This window comes from Peromyscus eremicus, chromosome 11, assembly GCF_949786415.1.
Source record: "Peromyscus eremicus chromosome 11, PerEre_H2_v1, whole genome shotgun sequence".
NCBI lineage: Eukaryota > Metazoa > Chordata > Mammalia > Rodentia > Cricetidae > Peromyscus > Peromyscus eremicus.
This window is the reverse complement of record NC_081427.1, coordinates 44,797,414-44,818,095: the sequence shown is the minus strand read 5'-3', so window position 1 is coordinate 44,818,095 and position 20,682 is coordinate 44,797,414.

Genomic DNA, 20,682 nt, shown 5'->3' with positions numbered 1-20,682 from the left:
GTTTCCTCCAAGGTTTTGGGAATTAGTCCTACCAAAGAGTCTCCTTGCGTTTTTGCTTTTGCCTGGTTGTTAGCTCGGCCCCAGTGTTGTCCGTCAGAAGACCGATTTGGGGATACACTTCATTGACCAAAGCCATCTGTGCCCCATCACATGGGGGTTCCCACTGTTAAGACTGTAGGCTACCCCTTGAGGGAGCTCTGGATGTTGGGATACTCCTTTCCCTCCCCAGAGCAGATTTCTATTTTTCTGCCAGGAGCGTGTGACAGGGAACCGTCTGGATGCGGAGAGGGTCAGAGCTGTCGCTGCACACGAAGCAGGAAAAGGGCTAAAAGAATAATTGCTTCATTAACACACTGTCAGGGAGACCTTAACCTCATCTTCACCCTCACTTGCCAGAGTCTTGGGGGATTTTGGAATGTAAATTGAGTTTTCCTTCTGCTTTCCTCACTGCCCATTTAGGCTTCTGCTCACTCAGGTCCTACGTCGGCACCTACATTCTTTCCAGCCTCCATAATGTTCAGACATTACCCTCTGTCAGTTTCCTTTTATCTTACGCTTGCACTCCTAACTGGAAATGCAAATTACATTTTCAAAGGATTGCCAGACTGTCAGCAAGCGTATGTTGAGCACCTATCATGCACCAGCTGTATACGCTCATCACATCAATGTGTCTGTGGACTTTCAGCTGCTTTTAAATCCTGACCTGGAACTACGTCTCTCAGACTTCCGTTGTTTTTTTTTTTTTTTCTCTCACAATCACTGAGCTATTTTCTCCAGCTCCTTCTGGCGCCCATTGTTTATTCCTTTATCTTCTGGGTTTCATTAGGTCCCTCCCTCTTTCTTTATCATCTGAAAGTATCTTTTCCTATCTTTCCATTTTAGTTTGAAATATGTCATCATCTATTTTTGTCTGTCTTATTTCTATATAAAACGCCCCCTTCGCCCATCTACAACAAACAGAAAGACTTTAAACGTCAGGTAGTAAGTTATATTGCCACCTAGTCATACTCAGGCTAAGAGTGAATCACCCTCCTCAGTCTGATGGTGCAGTGCCGTAACCTGGCAGGAATGTCCAGAACTATCACCATTTTTCACGTTGTGTGTAAACACGGTTATTCCTTGCCAGGGTCCACTGTGAGACAAGCACTGTGCTATGACATCCCATAGGTGTCAGCGTCACTCTTTCCAGGGATGCAGTGTTGGGATCCAGCAGTATGACCTTGGAGTCTTTGTACTTTGTGCCTCCATCTATGAAACAAAACAGATAAACGCACCTACCTCAATACCAGCTTTCTCTTCTGTAAGATAAAGACAATCATAGAATGAACTTGGAAAGACTGTTTTCCAGATCACATGATTTAATAGACGTCAAGTCTTTAGAACGGCTTAGGGTACACAGCAGCAAGCCTGTGCTATCATCTGGCGACTACAACTTCTTATCACCATCCCACTTAACACAAAAGTTTAAAAGAGGCCGGGTGGTGGTGGTGCACGCCTTTAATCCCAGCACTCGGGAAGCAAAGGCAGGAGGATCTCTGTGAGTTTGAGGCCAGCCTGGGCTACCAAGTGAGTTCCAGGAAAGGCACAAAGCTACACAGAGAAACCCTGTCTCGAAAAACAAAAAAAAACAAAAAACAAAAAAAAAAAATTAAAAGAGTTAATTTGCCTATGGCTGGTCAGCAAGTTAAGAGCCGAGAATGCAGACTCAAACAGTTCTGAAAACGTCTTCATCAGTGCCACGATAGCACATATCTAGTTTAAAATGTAGGTTTTAAAAAATACTGGTTGATTAGATATTCATTATTTGCCAATTATGTGTAGACAATGTGGAGCTTACATTGAACAAAACAGGCTTGGCTGGCAGGCATCGTTTCACAAATGGTTGGAACGATGAAGAGCGTGTCCAGGCCGTGGAGTGGTCTGGCCCAGGGTGTCTGCCAGCCTGGGCGGTGAGAGGACGAAGTTAGTAGCTGCAGCACAGCCCAAGGAGGAAGGGGACATTTGTATAAGGAAGGGTCGGCAGTGGGAACGCTGGTCACAAATAAAAATCGGAAGCATTCACCGATAAAGAAAGGTAGCGGGAGGTGGGGTTTTCATTGCCAAGGTTAGGGAGTTATAAATATGGAAAGGATAAAACCCAAACAGACCTTGTGATGTTAGATTATATAGTGGCATGAAAAATAGTATAGGAAGGACCTCCTAACTCATTCTCCAAAGCTAACTATGAATGACACCACAAACCAGAGAGAGTCGTTATAATAAAAGATAACTACAGTCCAATGTTTTGCATGAATAAAGAGTGAAAATTGCAAACAAAGCCTTGCCACCTCGAACATAACAATATTCTTTCACAAAGCAGTGCACCATAAACAAATGAGATTTTTACAGAAATAGAGTTGGCTTAACATTATAAAATCAGCCAATGGAATTCTTCATGCCTACAAACTGAAAGGGAAAAAAGAGGCAGAAAAGACGTTCGGCAAACCCCAGCTGAGATTCTGTCCCACCCCATCAAGGGCGACCTCCGTGGAGTCTCATAGTTAGAGAGAAGGACATAGATAACTGTTTATTCTACCCCAGACAATAGCAAAGCCGTGTGGCCATTCCTGTTATGGGGTGCTCAAGCACAAATTCTAACCCCCTGTGACCTTTTACCCAATATATCAGATGACTGCCCTATAATTCACTGTTTCCAAAAATCTGTTTCCTTGGAACACTAGCATCCCTTGAAATATAAAGCTCTTCTTGGAGTATCAAGATGCACAGTGCTGAAGAATTCTAACTCTAAGAACATAGCACCTCCATTCCTGTTTTCACGTCATGTGGTACATATAGGAGTTTAGACCATAGCATGGCAGCGGCAGTCTGGAAAAGACATCAGAAGAACGGTGGACTCCTTGTCTCTGGCTGTTACCACTTTATTTGTTGCCATTATAGTTTTGTTTTTCTGAGACAACATCTTGCTATAGCTCACTTAGAATTTGCTATGTAAACTAGGCGAGCCTCAATTTGGTGATGATCCTCCTGCCCCTGCTTCCCAAGTACTAGGGTTACAAGCACGAGCTACCACACCTGACTCCATCTGCTACTTTTGTCATTTTCCAGCCTGAATAACTTCCTATCCCCACCTTGGTTAATCGGCAACTTTCCTTAGCTATTTTTCTAGTTCTTTGATTTTTAATCTCATGTGTGCCCCTAAAATAATCTCAACTGTGTACCCCAGATCAATAAAAAACAAGCTGCCAGGAAGATACGGTAGAACCACAACAGATCATTCAGAATGATCCTTCCAGGGGTCCTGTGGAAATAGGTGAATGGAGCTTCTCTCCACACAGCAAGACTTCTGAAGGTCAAGGAGACGGCTCAGTGAGAAAAAGCATTTGCTGTACAAACCCAACCACCTGAGTTTGTCCCCATGAACCCATGTAAAAAGCTGAATGTGGTAGAACTCATTTGTAGTCTCCACACTCCTATGGCATGACGGTAGGCAGAAACAGCAGAACTGGCTAGAAGCTCACGGGCATGCACACAGCGTAGTGGCAGAAATGAGAGACCCCGCCTAAAAACAAGGTAGATGGTAAGAACAGACTCTCACAAGTTGTCCTCAGCGCTCTATATGTGTGCCATAGTAAGCATGCATGTGTCTTCACATATATGCATACACATGCAAAATAAATATGTAAACGTACATACATGCAATGTATATAAAAGTCACTGTGGTTAAAAAAAAACAACAAATAAGCCAATTTCTGGTGTTTGCTAACAGTGTTCATTTTGATAAGCATGGAAAACATATTAAAGAGTATTGTATCCTGTGAGAGTGAATGTATAATGAGTCTGGGCACAGGGCCACATGGAAACCAAAACAAAAGGGAACTAACTCTGCAGAGCATTTTCCTTTGGTACTGTCCACAGTGTTAGGGACTTAGGCTGTGTGCCACACTTTGCATGTGCACTTTGGAGGCCGATGCTGTGTGCCACACTTTGCATGTGCACGTTGGAGGCCAGATGTTGTGTGCTGCACTTTGCATGTGCACGTTGGAGGCCAGATGTTGTGTGCTGCACTTTGCATGTGCACGTTGGAGGCCAGAGGTTGATGTTCGTCTTTCTCTGTTGCTCCTCAACTAATTTTCTGTAACAGGTCTTTCGCTGAACCAGGAGCTCACTGAGTCGGCTAGACTAGCTGGGAGGTGAGCTCCAGCAAGCCTGCTGTCTTAAGCCGACTCCTTCCAGTGTTAGGATTACAGGCACTGCCGCCATATCTACCTTTTCAGGTTGATGCTGGGGATCTGAACTCAGGTTCCTCATGCCTATGCAGCAAACGCTTTACCACCCGAGCCATCTGCTCGGCCCCTAGACATTCTGTTTTTATTTACTCGGATCTATCTCTGTGTCCAGATAGCTCCTGCTGTCTTAGAGTAACCGAAGGAACAGTTGTATGTGTATCAGTGATTCAAAGAGCTACTTTCAACAGAAACGTGAGCGAGCCCATGAGCACCAAGAGCGGGCAGAAGATAATTCACAGCAACCGGGCAAAGTGCTTTGAGCATGTAATCCCAACCCTTGGGTGGCAAAGCAGGAAGTTCATGAGTTCAAGGTCAGACTGGGCTACATAGCAAGACCTTATCTCAGGGAAAAGAAACAAAAACAAAAACAAAATCAAAGAAAACAAAACAAACCCAGAAACAAAAGTGGGGGTGCATGTAGAGTACCCACAGTGACATTAATGGAGTAGGGACAAATAACTAACCTAGATGTCTAGCACAGCAGAATGACTGAACAGGTTGTAGTGCATTTATACAAGAGAATACTACGGAGCAATGGAAAGGAACAACTCGCTTCCGTGCTTGACAACACGCACAGCAAAAGAAGACGTCAGAGAAAGGAGTGTGTAAAGCAGGGTCTCCACTTGTCTGAGCTACGTGTCTGCATGATGCCTCGGGCGGCAGAACTGTAAGGAAAGGCAGAAAGGAATACTTAAGAAGCACGGTTAGAGTTTATTTGGGGAACGGGTACGTGGGTGAGGAGAAATCTGCCAGGGTTCTCATGTGCTGGTTCCATTCTTCCTTCCCTGTCATCATCCCTTATTCCTCTTAACCAGAGTCACCGTTACAAGTGGATGTTATTTGAAAGCTCGAAAGATGCATGGCCTTTTGGCTGATGGTGGACTTGCATGGATATGTTCCTAGTCTCTTCTGCTTACTGATCTAAAGTGAGGCGCAACTATACAGAGACAGTGCCTGGGACAACTGGTCGTCTTCTTGTCATTAAATGGGTGACACAGAAGTATCTATGCTTTGCTGCCTGGTGGCTAGCCCTGAGTTTCCCGCTTCTGTCTGTATTGTTGATCCTCGTCTTAGGAAAGTCTCCTTCTTTGAAAAAAACAAACAAACTAACTAACTAGCCGGAGCCGACCCAAGCACACACAATAAATAGTCAATCTGACTCAAACTTAGCCAGCCTATCTTTCTGTACATTGTATGAAGGTTGACAATCAAAGCTAACTAGGACGGTTTCCTTTTGATACTGTGTTTTAATAAATCAGAATTCTGCAAAAGGGAGAGGGGGTAGGTAGGAAACAGACGGATATAAAACAATATTACTTAAAAATTATGTCGCGGGCTGGAGAGATGGCTCAGAGGTTAAGAGCACTGGCTGTTCTTCCAGGGGTCCTGAGTTCAATTCCCAACACCTACATGGTGGCTCACAACCATCTATAATGAGATCTGATGCCTTCTTCTGGCCTGCAGGCATACATGCAGGCAGATCACTGTATACATAATGAATAACTAAATCTTTAAAAAAAAATTATGTCGCTCTACCTGAACGATAGTCTACTGTTTGACAAAATGAAACAAAAAATAATGGGGGCTGAAGGTGATTTCCCCAGATAGAATTGCATGTGTGACCTGATGGGGAGTGCCACCCCTAACTAGTAACCTTGTTTCCCAACATCACTGAATTAATTTCCAGAAATATTATTCACATTCACATACAAATTCCAAGGCTCATTCCAAAGTCAAGGTATTCAGTGATTTGTGACTATTGGCTTATGTAGATGATGGCAATATTGGAGTGAAATTAAAAACTGGTAGATAGAGCCAGACCGCAGTGGCATATGCCTTTAATCCCAGCACTCAGGAGGCAGAGATAGGTGGATCTCTGTGAATTCGAAGCCAGCCTGGTCTACAGAGTGAGATCCAGGAAAGGCACCAAAACTGCACGGAGAAACCCTGTCTCGAAAAATCAAAAATAAATAAATAAATAAATAAATAAATAAAATAAGTAAACTAATTAATTAATTAAAAAAAACAAACCCCAAACCAAAAAAAAAAAAACAAAAAAACAAAAAACAAAAAAACTGGTAGATAGGGGATGACATTTTCTGTGGAGCAGCACAAATACATTCTTGGATAAAATACTTTTATATTAAAAAGGCATTTTAGCAAAAGACAAATAAAATGCCCCTTGATATTAGAGCAACTAGAATTTAGATGCAGGCCTTTGTATTCTATGTCACACTCTTCACTTGTAAAACACCACAGCTATCCTTACTTTCCCCAGCAATGATATAGCTAAAATTTTCATATAAAAAATGACCATAGTAATTTTCACAACTTGGACAAAAGATTATTTCTAATAAGGTAGATGTGCATTATCATCCTGCTGTGGCTTAATAGAGTTTGTGTCCTTTTAAGGGTTCATATACTGTACGCTGATCTCCAGAGTATGGAGAGGTGGTGGCACCTTTAAAAGACGAGGCCTAGGACTAACTCAAACAAAGAACTCTAAGATACAGCAAGTCCATGGTACATGCCTTGGAAAGAAAGATCTAGATCCACTGGAGTGTTCTTTTAAAGACTTATTCTTTCTATTTGATGTGTTTTGCTTGCATAAAATGTGTGTATGTTTGTGCACCATGCATGTTCACTGCTTGCAGAGGCTGGAAGAAGGGGTCAGATCCTCCAGAACTAGTGGTCCAAACGGCTGTTTGTTGTCAGGTGGGTGCTGGAACTCTAACATGGGTTCTGGAAGAGCAGCCGGTGCTTCTTTTTTTTTTGGGGGGGGGTTTCGAGACAGGGTTTCTCTGTGTAGCTTTGCGCCTCTCCTAGGACTCACTTGGTAGCCCAGGCTGGCCTCGAACTCACAGAGATCCACCTGGCTCTGCCTCCCGAGTGCTGGGATTAAAGGCGTGCGCCACCACCACCCGGCTCCAGCCGGTGCTTCTAACCACCAAGCCATCTGTCCAAGCCCTCTGTCGAGTCCTAGCAGCTGGTTTTAGAGGAATAAGCCTGGCCTCTCTGCTCTGATGCAGATGTAACAATGTGTTTCCAGCTGTTGCTATCTGCCCATCACCCTGAGGAGAGTCAGGCAAGGGGTCAGGACTTTCAGCCGCCACAAACTTTGAGCTAAGTTCTGGCTTCAGAAGTACCCTGTGCAAGTCATTGTATTACACTAATACAATCCAAACAATGATGTGCAGAATAATATACGAGGGAAAAAAGTCAAACATGCATTTCTCAATCAGAATTGTTTCCTAAATGTTTTCCCTGCAGATATTATGAACGATTAGATTACAGCTATGTGTCTTGGTTTCCACTCCTCAGTGGTAGCAGCCAAGGATGAATTAAGCACAAAGTCTAGAACTCTTACATATTAGCTCAGAAGGTTTTAATTAAGCAATAGATCAGAAATTAAGTATCCATTGTTTCTAAGTTGAATAAAGCTTAAACATGGTGAAATATAGTGAACTTACTTATAAATTCCTTAAAGCCAAGGCCACATCTATTTGGATAATTGCAATCATCCAACAACTTCAGTTATGAACTTATTTTAATTTATCTCTCTCAAGGTACAGCTAGCAAAAGAACTCAGTTATTCTATTAGTTCTAAATTTTTCTAAGCCAGCATGTAATTATTTGTACCATGCTAGAGCTCTGAGCTCCGACGTGTAAATTCACCTACGAGTAAACAATTGTTGCTATAATTAAAATTCACACTCCCCTCAGTTCCCACCCTGAGTAGTTTTTTGACATAAATAAGTAATGTGTTGTGTATACACATTATACAAACAACGCAGAAATGTCAGGTTTCTAACAGCTACCTTTACATCAGCTTAGGCTTCTTTAAACACGACAGGTGGACAGTTCTCACTCAATGCTCACAGGACTCCTTGCTTTACTGCCAAGCTGTACAAAGAAAGCTAACACAAAGAAATACCAAAGCCAGGGAATTCTAAAGCTTACAGCATGAGAAACCTGTATCTTGTTAGACAAAGCTCACAAACTAACTGTTTGAGAAGCCCTTAGTGTCTGAAATTGCAAGGGGGAAAAAAAACCCTTTGTTATCAGTGACATGCTTAAAAAATGGCATTAACCCCCAAACAAGTTTGAATAATCTGTTCTACATCCACCTGTGGTCCTTGACCCTCCGATTGTTGTTGCCTTGCGGTTATGGGCTCCCCTCTGGTCCAGTGTTCCTGCTTAGGCGCACACCCTCAGAGTCCTCTGTGGCTGGAGATGATAAAGATGCTAAAAGGCCAAAAACATAGCACCAGGGGCAGGGCTGGGCAGGGGAGAAGAACAAGCCACAGCTGTGCGGCCTCACAATTATCCCAACAGCCCTGTCCAGATCAGTGGTTTCCAAACATGTCTACACATGGGAATGACCTGCACAGTCAAAACACTGCTGATGTCTATGGCCCATCCTCAGAAGTGGTGATTTAATTGGTCTGGAACACGGCCTGCCATTTAGAACTTTATAGACCTCCATTAGACTCTGCCTACAGAAAAGTTTGGGAACAAATGATCTATTTATAATTCTATTACATTTTTGACAAATTAGGTTCATATCAACTTTAGCCTGTCTCTTTTAATACTCTCATAGCATTTGGAGAAATGTAAGGAGGAACTATTTGTTCTGGAATAATCCCATGACCGTAAATCTGTGGCGGTAAACAAAGATCCAAAAGCAAGAACACAACATCATTAAATTACATACTATTGTCACAAGAGCATAAGGTAGGAGGAACAAAGGCAGAAAGGAGTTGAGCTCCGCAAAGTTTTTCCATGACAAGAATTACCACCAGGGGTTTTGTCAAAGCCATGCCATCCTGAAACTGGACAGAAGAATTGAAGACCATGACCTGCAGTATCCTGGGATGAAGTGATGACCTGGTTCAGCGTCCACCTCATCAGATGGAGCCCAGGCAGCAGCTGGAAGGAAGGCCAAGTGATCGTGTGCTCTACATGAACAAACCTGTGTGAGATACTGAGTTCATTAACGTTCTCGTTGGCAGACATCTAACTAAGTGTCTTAGAGGCAGCCAAGTGGAATTGCTGGTTTGATTTACTGAAGAGATACAGGTCTAGTTATGCAGACAAAAGCATCTTTTTTTTTTTTTTTTTAACTTTTTTAACACTAGCCTCAGGCTCGATGTCCAGACCTTGTAATTGTTTTTTTCTTTTTCTTTCTGCCACGGTAAAGTTCAGTTATGTTTCTCTGCGACTGTTCCTCCTCTTGTGGGGACACAGCAGCTATCTAGACTAAAGGAGAAAGAAAAACAGCTTGAAAAGTTCAAAGCATCAAGATTAAGTAATGGGAATACTAAGTGTCTTCACCACACAATAAAAAATGAAAAGCTCCCACACAACAGGTGAGCAGACTGCAGCTGGGAAGTAGGCATCCAGGTCTGTCACAGATCCACAGTAAGAATGTACGCTCCCTCTGACACTCAGGGCAGAAACGTCTTAGGCAGTTGGGTGTGTACACCATATTGCTCTTTGAAACAAAAACAGTGACTAGATCGTTAGCAAGAAACATGAACACTGTCACCCACAAGTCCCCACCCCGACATGAGGAGCTACAGGCAGTTAACGGCTATTAAGAGAGGGAGAATGAATCTTTTCCAGGGACGAGACCCCTGAATGGCTATCTAACCCTAAGTGGCCAGCCCTGGGCTGGAGAAATGGCTTAGCCATTAAAGGTTAGGCTCAAAACCAAAATGCCAAGTGGTCATCCCTAAACACATGTACATATGAGAACACTAAATGGACTCAACAGATTGTGTGTGTGTGCATAATGAATGTATATAAATATGAGTATATGTGAATATAACAATCAATAAGAGATTATGAATTTGAGAGGGAGTTAGGGGGACATAGGAAGAATGGGTGTGGAAGGGAAGAATGGAATGACGTAATACAGAACTCATATATGAAATCCTTAAAAATAAAATAAAATAGATGTTAAAAAAAATCTGATGTCAATGTCAGCTCAAAATTCTACTGATTGCTGGGCAAACTAAGACTTTAGTTTGGAGCAAGAGTACCTAGAAAGAGTGTTGAGTAAGCTACAGCCAGTGGACAAAAATCGAGATCAAAGCCGTGTCTGTGGCTCATCATGAAATAGACTATGTCCTCTAAGTCAACACAGTCAATTCTCAAGGTCCTCCTGAGCAGAAGGAGATGGTGCCTTTCTGTAACCCCAGCTCTCTGGGGGCTGAGCAAGAGAATCAGGAATGCAGGGTCAGCCTGGGCCACCTGAGTTTTGTCTCAAAAGAAAAATAAATAAGCAAACAAATACATAAGGGAAAAAAGAAAAGGATCTCCCGGCTCTTATTGAAAGCTGAGTACAGGTCACTAAAATGCAGAGATAAACAAGCCTCAAAGCCTCGACGCCACGTTCTGTATTCTTCCAAACCCATCATAGCGTCCATTCCCATGTGCTCTTCCAGCAAACAGCACTGACAATTTGGTTTTCATCTCAAGTGCTGACTCAGACAGTTGCTTAGGTGGAGGCTTAGGAAGTTTGAATTAGAGTGGTTTTGTTGTTGTTGTTGTTTTTAATCTCAGGCTTTAGCCTCCTTCTTGTGAGCTTCCAGCCCCAAGCTGTCTGCCATAGCATCACCAGACCGGAACTCCTGGACCAGCCCTAGATGCTTTTATTGCCCATCCTCGCCCACCCTGAGTAACAACCCATCTCCCCTGGGCCCTATCCCTTCTGTCCCCATATTTTACGCTCAGATGGCTCAACCTCTAGCTTTGTGTTCTGTGGACACTCCCTATCCCTAGAGAGATCCCCCTACTTTCTTATTTGAATAAGTACATGCCATCTCCCTGCTCATTTGCTAACTGGGAATCTTAACTCTCCTTATTTCTCTGCAGTGTTCATTCCACTCTATTCGTGCCGACTAGTTTTATACTGAAGGCTGGGCCCAACATTTTCCCTGTAAAATCTTTCCTGATTTTATCAGGCTGACTTAGGGGGTCCATCCCTTCTTCTCGCCCATCATCTTGTCACTCTATTGGAACTTTGCCATTGCTGTAATTAAAATCTGTTTTGTATGTTGCTCTCTTTACCCGGGAGGCAGGGGAGCATCATGTCCTACTCTGTATTATCGCTTTTATACCTGACACACAGGAAGTGCTTGATAAATTCACCTGTGCTGAACCTGCAATTCTTCGTCCACCCATTAGAAATACTTCGGGGACTTTGAAGACTATGGAGACAGGACGTCCACCCCAGACCAATTCCAGCTGAAAGTGCGGAGAGAAGACAGTTCTCAGACAGTCTGATGTGTAGCTAGGGCCACACACCTCCTGTTTTACCTGGAAACGCTAGTCAATGCTGTAACAAGGAAAAGGGAAGTATGAAGGTCTTTCGTGATTTTTTTTTAAAGACAACTAGTTATCTATGAATTCGTTATAAATTACTTCAAAATTGACCAACTTCAAACACTCAACTTACTATCTTACAGGATCTTTTGGCTAGTAATCTAGACACAACTTGGCTGGGTCTTCTGACTCGCATATTTCTCACAAGTCCACATTCAGAGTATCAGCCTATGACTGGTTGTCATCTCTGGTTCCATTGGAGAGATAAGGGTATGTCCAAACCCACTCCCATTGACAGGATTCACTTCCTCCCTGGCTGGTGGCTCTTAGCCGTCCTTGGGTCCCTGCTTTTCATTAGAGCTGTTCAGAGGATGCTAACTACTCCACGAGAGGTTAAAAGAGGGAACGCAGGGTGGAAGCCACAGGGTGGGGGAAGGCTCTGGAGTGGTTTGTAAATATCATTCTTGACCGGGAATAAACAGTGCTCCTAGATAAGCAGATGATCCCAGGATTGGAGCTGGCAAAGTCCATGAGACTGGGACATCTTCTGTACCAAAAAGCAAGAAAGGACAAAAACAAACGGTGAGGATGGGTGAAGAGGGAGAGTGAGAAGACAATAAAAGAGCACAAATCACAGCATGGATATGACTGGGGCCATCTTTAAGTCGCCTACCTAGACATTTAGTAATAGTTGGCTTAAAAATTAACCTCCCTTAAAGGAACCCCAGCTAGACTGTCTTGATCCTAGGAGCAGGCCCGTCGATATAAAACCAATGCTGAAGGCTTTTACAGAAATGAGCTGGAAGTCAATAGACAGGTGAACTCAGTAATAACAAATTCATATTTTGTCTAATTGTTTAACTACGGATAGATTAATTTAAGGCCATTTAGGTGAGAAAGTATCAAAGCAGGTCCATTCACAGAGAAGTAGCCTTCACATGGCCTTATACATTGGATCAATGTGCTTTTCAAAGATTAAAAGTGATTTTCCTTTATTTCCCTAACCTAACAGCTTCTTAGTAATACAAGTTCACAGAAAATAGGCCAAGCACTTTAAAGACACAACACAAATTCTGATTTTAGTAAAGAGAAAACAGTTAACAGTAAGGCTAAAATGCCAAGGAAAACAGGCAAGTTCATGCACTGCTATCAGGCTGGTGAAAATAGTCAGTCTATGCTTTTCATGTTCCAGGCAAAAGCTAGTGTACCGGATGACCATGAACACAGATGCTAACAACCACAGTGTAAGCCTTCTCCAAAGACTCTATCAGTGCAAAAGCGTTCTCTCATGTTTGGTCTGCTTACAGATTATTGCTAAGATAGCATGTGTATCAGTTACTTTTCTATTACCGTGATAAAACACCATAAGCATTTAATTGGGCTATGGTTTCAGAGGGTTGGAGTTCATGATGATGGATGGAAGGCATGATGGCAGGGGCAGCTGAGAGCTCACATCTCCATCTGAAGGCCGAAAGCAGAACAAACTCATCAGGGATGGTGGGAGGCTTTTGAAGTCGAAAGCCAGCCCCTTGACATACTTCCTCCAAAAAGGCCACACCTCTTAATCCTTCCCAAATAGTTCCACCAACTGGTGATCTAGTATTCAAATGAATGAGTGTATGGGGCCTGTTCTTATCCAAACCACCACAGCAAGTTAAAATTGCTTCATGGTATTTAGTAAGTTACAATGAAGTGCCACAAATAAGAAGGAGCCCTTGCTGTGGAATAACCTTTAAGAAGCCACAAGTGCCTTGACCTCTGGAAGCTTGTTGCTGACAGCAAATGACACAAAATCCTAGTCTCTGAATTTCTATTCCAACTATAACATGCCACCTCCTGAAGATAAATTTTTTTTTTTTTTGAGAGAGCACTGGCCTTCCCATTTTGAAACACAGTCTTTGACAGCACATTTTCCTTTGAATAATTTCCTAAACATTTGTTCAAAAACATTTGTAAAATATATATATATATATTAAGGATGTGGTTATAATGCAAGGTATAAAAAGACACAAATGAGAACTGAGCTTCATGTACTTTACACGGACAGAATGACTTAAAAGCAATCCATTACGGTGTGCTTCTAAACGGATTAAACTGCACCACTGGGGGAAGTCTGCCCTTTCATTCAGCTGAGGTGGCAATTCCTACTGACATGATTATAAGCACTAAGACCCATAAGACAAAGCCGTGATCGGCTACTATTGCCCAATAAAAACAGTTTTTTTGTCAGGCATGTTTAGTTATAGTAGACAGGTTTAAAGCTAGTAACCTAGACAGCCTAGAGTGTTGGGTCCCCTGCTCATGGCCCACATTCGGTTCCTTGGGGCCCAAGTTCGACTTTGTTAACTCTACACAGATGGCACGTCAGTGACCAAGCTGAGAGATGACTGACAAGAGGCAGGCCACCTAAAATTCCAGTAAGTTATCTTTGCATGATAATATCAGGGAGCAATTCTAAAATTACTTTCTGTATAGTGAACCCTGGAGCACATGAATAGTGAAGTTAATGGCAGTCAGGTTTCTTTCTGCTGGGTGAGTTCAAAATACGGCAGAAGAGAAAACCAGAAAAGCACTCTTAATATGGCCCTGAGGGGGTAGAATACACTTTGGGGGTATTTTGCTTTGTTGAGAGAGACTCTTACTGTGTAGGCCTGGCTAGCCTGGAATTCACGATGTAGATCAGGCTGGTCTTGAACTCAGATATCTGCTTGCCTCTGCCTCCCGAGTGCTGGGATTAGGGCATGTACTACCATGACTGGCCAACACTTGTGTTTTTTAATATGTTGAAGTAGTTAGAGCTATGTGTGTAGTCTGCTGAGAAGAGCCACAGGAAATGACATGCCAGGAGCATGAGCAAACCGGGCACAGAGGTTTGGGTTACAGAATACTGTTTGTCATGGAAAATAAACAGGGCTCCTCAGAAACTCAGCTGGTTCCAGGGTTGGAGCTGGGAATGTAGATGAGCCTGGGACATCCTCTTGTATCAAAAATTAGGAAAGGGCCAAATGAACGATGGCACAAGAAAAGGATACAGGCATCCTGGGCCTTCCATTGGTCAAATCAGGAATACTCAGAACATCAAAATAAATAATCATAGTGGGTTTTCATCTGTTGATCAAATGTCATAAGTGTATTGTGTTATAAATGAAAAGATAAAGATGGAAGGAAGGAAAAGTGTTTTCTTTCCCCAGAATGGACTAATAAATACTTCTGGAATGGTTGAAGGACTATTACTCACAAAGGGGATAGGAAGAACAAGCTTCCATGTACTCTAGTCTGTTCCTATAGACTCAGTGCCAGGAGAACAGACATCTTAATGGGGGTTCAGTTCTCTGCTGCAGGTGGCATCACCCTGCTCCAGAATCTGAAAAGCTTGAGCTGTGATTCTTCCACTGGAATCTCTGCAAACTCTCCCTCACACCTCTCTCCACTTGTGGTGGTCTGAAAGAAAATGGCCCCCAAAAGGGAGTGGCACTATTAGGAGGTGTGGCCTTGTTGGAGGAAATGTGTCACTATGGAGGTGGACTTTGAGGTCTCATATATGCTCAAACCAGGCCCAGTGTTCCAGACCACTTCCTGTTCCCTACGCAAGATGGAGAACTCTCAGCTACCTCTCCAGCGCCATGTCTGCCTCCACGCTGCCATGTCCTACGATGATGATAATGGACTGAACCTCTAAAATATAAGACACCCCATTAAATGTTTTCCTTTATAAGAGTTGCCATGGTCATGGTGTCTCTTCACAGCAATAGAAACCCTAACCAACACACCACTACTAACACTCCATGAGCACGGGACCTTTAAAAACCTTTCCAAAGTAGTAAAGCTCAGGCTTGGGTGGTAGCTAAGTCAGTGTTTGCCTTCCAAGTATGAGGATCTGAGTTTAGTCCCCAGAACACACATTAAAATGCCAGGCGTGGTGGGATGTACTCATAATCTAAGTGCTGGGGAGACAAAGAGAGGAGAACCCCTGGGGCTCACTGACCAGTCAATCCAGCCTAATTTGGTGAGCTCCAGGCTAATGAGAGACCCTGTCTCAAAGGAGGTAGATGGCATTCTTGAGGTTGATACTTGAGGTTGCCTTTGGCCTCTACATACATGCACACTTAGAAAAACGCCAGCAAATCAAAAAAAAAATGTAGGAGAACTTTTAATCTTTTTAGTATTTGCTCTCTTCTTCTGGGGCACATGCTCTATGAAGGCATTCAACACAGTGGCGTCTTCTGTCCATCATATCCAATCAGGACAATGTGGGCGACAAAGAGGACCGGGCTGTTGTTTGAGGGTGGAGGAGACAACAGGCTTGAGGCAAAAGTCATTCCACATTAATATTTCTGTCTGTATTTTGTGAAGGTAAACTATTTCCTCTTCCTCGTTTGCAGTTGGAATAGAATAAATACATTTGCTAAATCAATGGTTGCATACTTTGTATTTGTGGTAGTATTAATATGCTGAAGCTTGAGTCTAGGCTAGAGGCTGGGATCGGGGTTATTACTTGGTTAAGTCAGCAAAAGTCTACAGACATTCTCTAAGATCCATCCCATTTTAGAGAGCAGCTTGGCAAGTTAATGGCTTCAGCCTGGAACATCTCTCCTCTATCCTTTAGATCTTAAATGGGGGCATGGATCTCCATCTTCCTCCAACACACACGTTTGCTTCTGATCTATCTTGGCAGAACAAGAGGCACTTCAGTTTTTCATTTGGCTCTCCCTACCATGATAGCTTTCAATCTGCAGAACCAAGCACCGTTAACATCCTGTTCCAACTGTACTCTCCTGGTTCCTGCCGGTACATGCCAGCTTGTCTTAGTTAGGTTATGCTGGGATTTAATCCTAATGTTTGGTCTGGTCTGGCAGCCAAGAAGTGAAGTGAAGGGTAGTTCAGGGAGGAGGGAAGCAAGGGCTTTTCTCTAGCACAGCAGGCATACCAGTTAAACCAGAGGGAGTCTATGGGTACCAACCAGATGACCTCATTCCATGTTCAGGATCCTACATCTCTCTACCATCATATTAACAGACTTGCCTAAATATTCAATGCCCAGATGTGGGTGGAGTGCTGTGTCTCTTAGCAATGGGCTCTTAAGCTGCAGTCCAGCTGGCTCTGTCCTGCTTCAGGTGCTAAAGGCCTCTTTAGAAGTCAGCACACTGCTTCTCACATTTAGCTACCAATAGCTTCATAGCCACTTCTCATTTCTCCAGGTCGCCAACACAAGTTAGACCAGCCAATTCCGTTGTCTTTGTAGGCACCACTCCCACTCTATTTTCCAAATCCTTGTATCCTTACACCTACTACAGTATTTGCCTCCACTGGGACGTTGTCCCAGGTCAACATAAGCTGCAGTCTAACGCCAGGGACTACAAATGCCCCATGCACCAAAACTGGTGTCTCAATTTTGTTACTCAAGGAGATGCCAAGACAGGATTACATGTGTAGGTCTTTTTTTGTGTGAGACAGGGAAGGAGCTGGGAAAGACTGGGTGGATTATCACTTGACAGTTCAAGTGTGACCCCAAGTGCAAGTGACAGGGAAGGTATGTCGGGTGGAGTATCCTAGACAACCATGTAGCTTAAGGAAGGCTTAGCAAAACAAAGGGTTTGAGATGGCTATTAGAGGAATTTTAGGTTTAGAAACAGGCTGGCTTGGCTGTATTTGTCACGATTAGCTACGGAGCTGGAGAAGCAAGGTCTTGATACAAACACAGTGATGGATTTCAGAACACAGCTGTTGGTTGTCCCGAAGGTGTGTTCTCATAGTAGCTCCATCCTTCCGGTGAACAGCAGTTCAAACCAGGTAGTTTGGGTCCATAGTCTATACTCTGAATCACTGCCCTAGAAAGCATCTCAGAACTGCAGAGGTCTGCAGTAAATTGGCCTCTATCACCCTGAGAGTTTACATGGAGGCTTGGCCAGTCTGTTAAGTCTTGAGGTTTCTCTAAGAATTTGATATTTCATTCTATTGTATGTGTGTGTGTGTGTGTGTGGGTTGGGGCACATTACAGAGTAACGTATATGGACAAATTACATATGCATTGGATATACACATGAATAATTTATAGAACCATATGTGGCTTTAGTTTCCTGAAGTATAAAAGGGGTTAGCAGATTGCAAAACAGATGCAAGACAAAGTATTTCCTGGACTGCTTATAGAGTAAGATGTGTCCCTTGCATGTACACTAAAATGGTCAGAAAATGGTGGCTAAGCATTCATACTTTCTAGGGTGGAAAAATTTGAAAATTAAAAAAGAATCCATAAAAATTCATATTCCACTATATTCTTTGTAAAAATCTTACTGTAGTACAAAGCAATAAAAAACTGATTTAATTTTTTTAAATCATTTTCTTACAAGTGTTAGAAATAATTTTTTTTGCAGAGATTCTCTTTATATTTAGGTTGTGTTAAGTATGTATTTACAGCCTAACAGAGGACTTTCGTGTTTTGAGATAGGGTCTTTAGCCTTGAACTCCTGACCCTGTTTCTATCTCCCAAGTGCTGGGTTTGTAGGCATGCACCAGATTGAATGATGACCTCAGTAAATATCAACTCTTTAATGATCAGTGTAAGCATCCAACAACCAACACACAAATGGAATTCTATGGAATGCAATATTTATTGTAAAAAGGGTTCGTTTACTTATTAATTATTTTACAGAAAATAGGCATTGTTACTATTATTTTATGGATATGGGAACCAAGGTACAGAAATATTTGATTTCATTGCTCCACAGGAGAACAAATATAAGCTGAAATATTAAATCAGATACTTAAGCACCTGTGTTTATTAACAACATAATCCTACAGTTGAAATATAATCTTACAACAGGATATTCAAAAACAGACAAGATAATTTCAAGAGCACTGATATGTCTGAAGGCAGATACTATTGTGTATTATGTGTAACACAGGGAAAACTAACATTAAAAATAGAAAGGTAGAAAATTAAAAGTTTAAAATCTAAAATAATGTAGAATTCCAAATTCATAGCCTCCAGAAAAATCATAGTATTACTTATAACTCGCCAAGAGGACACACACACATGTAAATAGAGTTTCTCAATTCAGACTCTTTCACTTTGTACTAAGGATACAGACTGGCTTTCAGAATTAGATATTGGGAGGCAGTTATGATTCCTCAGTTCTTTAGTTCAGAATTTGAACAAGTGGTTCTTAAGGGTTATAATACAAGATTGAAAAAAAATTAGGATCAGTGGAAGAGTTTGAATAGCAAATAACTAGTTGTTACACATCAGGGGTTTCTGTAAAGTATGGAATTTCACACTTCACTTAAAGTTAACCTATACCCCTGCCCCCTTACTTAACAAAGGACTTTTGCTGCCTTACTATATGAACAAACGTTATGCAGGATACCTATTCTAAGAAAAAACATTCTAAAGAAGAAATGTGGAGGCTCAATGTGTTGATCACTGCTAGAGTATGTGCTTAGGACATATGAAGTTAGGATGAATGCTCAACATGAATTTCAAATTTGGCTCAAGTATCTTGACAAATCAATGAGACACAATTCTATCAAAGAGTAGTTTTCAAAAACTTTTCTTATAATCACATTCAAAAAAATCTTAAATTGGACTTTAAAATGTCCCTAATAGTAGCATTCAGAAAATAAAGCTATTTTAAAAAATTGATATTTAAGCTATGTGCTTATATGCCGAAGTTTAAAGTTCAAAAGCTACATGGTGAAGGAGATGACACCAGGGCTCCTGTAGATGGTTTTTACATCAAAGGCTTCTAATACATGGACTGGTTTTCCCAATGGGAGAGCAGTTTCTGTTTGGTGACCAGGAAAATCCACAGAGAAATGAAAGGCACCTTGACATAGCAACCCAGTTGACTCATGTAAAGGCTAGGCCTAATATCTGAGCATCAAGATTCAGGAAGAAAGCTTGAGATCTCTCAGACTTTAACAGGATTACAGCCCACAGCATCGCAGGGATTTACCAGAACACTTTACTCATCCTAAAGGGCATCCTCCAACTACAGGAAATTGTTTGCTTACATGTGCATATGCAAGGCATTCTGGAAATTAAAAATTAGGAAGTGTTAAAAACAGCAGGCATCCACTTTTCAGTATTATGTTCACAAAAGTCTATGAATGGCTCAAATCAGCAACATTCAATCACCTGTACTGACTGAAAAAAGATAAAACAAAACATCAATCTCCCTCCCTCAACTGGTTCAAAAATATATGGAAATGGTCCAGGCAGGCAAGGGATCAAGAATGGCATCTGCTATCTGTTTCTTTTGCTATCTGCACTGAGAATGTAAGACTAAAAAATATCTAGAAAGGGCATCTAGTCTGCATATACATCCTCATCCCATTATCAATATCTCCATTTAGATCTCTGGTCTAGCTGCTTTTATCTTAAATCTTAGCACCTACAGTCTAGAACTAATTCTTTTTATCTTATCAATGAAAATGATGAATCACTACTTTCCTTCCTGTAGATAATTTTACATACTTGGAAAGCATTAAGCAACTACATTTCTTTCATTAATGAGATATAACCACAATGTATTTATTGATCTACAAACAGCTTTATTAAGTTTTACACATAACACCCTTCCCCGGGCATCTCTTATCGCTTTCAAAGTCTTCCAACCCTCAGCACTTTAACACAACCTTCACAAATACCCAGGATTTAATTTATTAAATTTGTTCCAACACTACCAGTTATTTGAGTAACACTATACCCCGAAATCAACTATTTAAAACCACCCCAAGTGCAAGACTAGGATGGCCAACTTATCAATACTCTGTGTGGTGGTGTGAATAAGAACAGCCCCCACAGGCTCATAGATTTAAATATTTGGTTCCTGGTAGATGGGCTCTTTAGGAAGGATTAAGAGGCATGGCCTCATTGAAGGAAATGTATCACTGGGGGTAGGCTCTGGGGCTTCAAAAGCTCAGCCAGGCCTAGTCTAGCTTATTATCATAGCCTGCAACTTGTGATTTGGATGTGAGCTCTCAGCTACATCTCCAGCACTATGCCCGCCTGCAGCCATGCTCCTGCCATGCTGATTGTGAGTTAACCACCCCCTCAAATAGTAAGCAA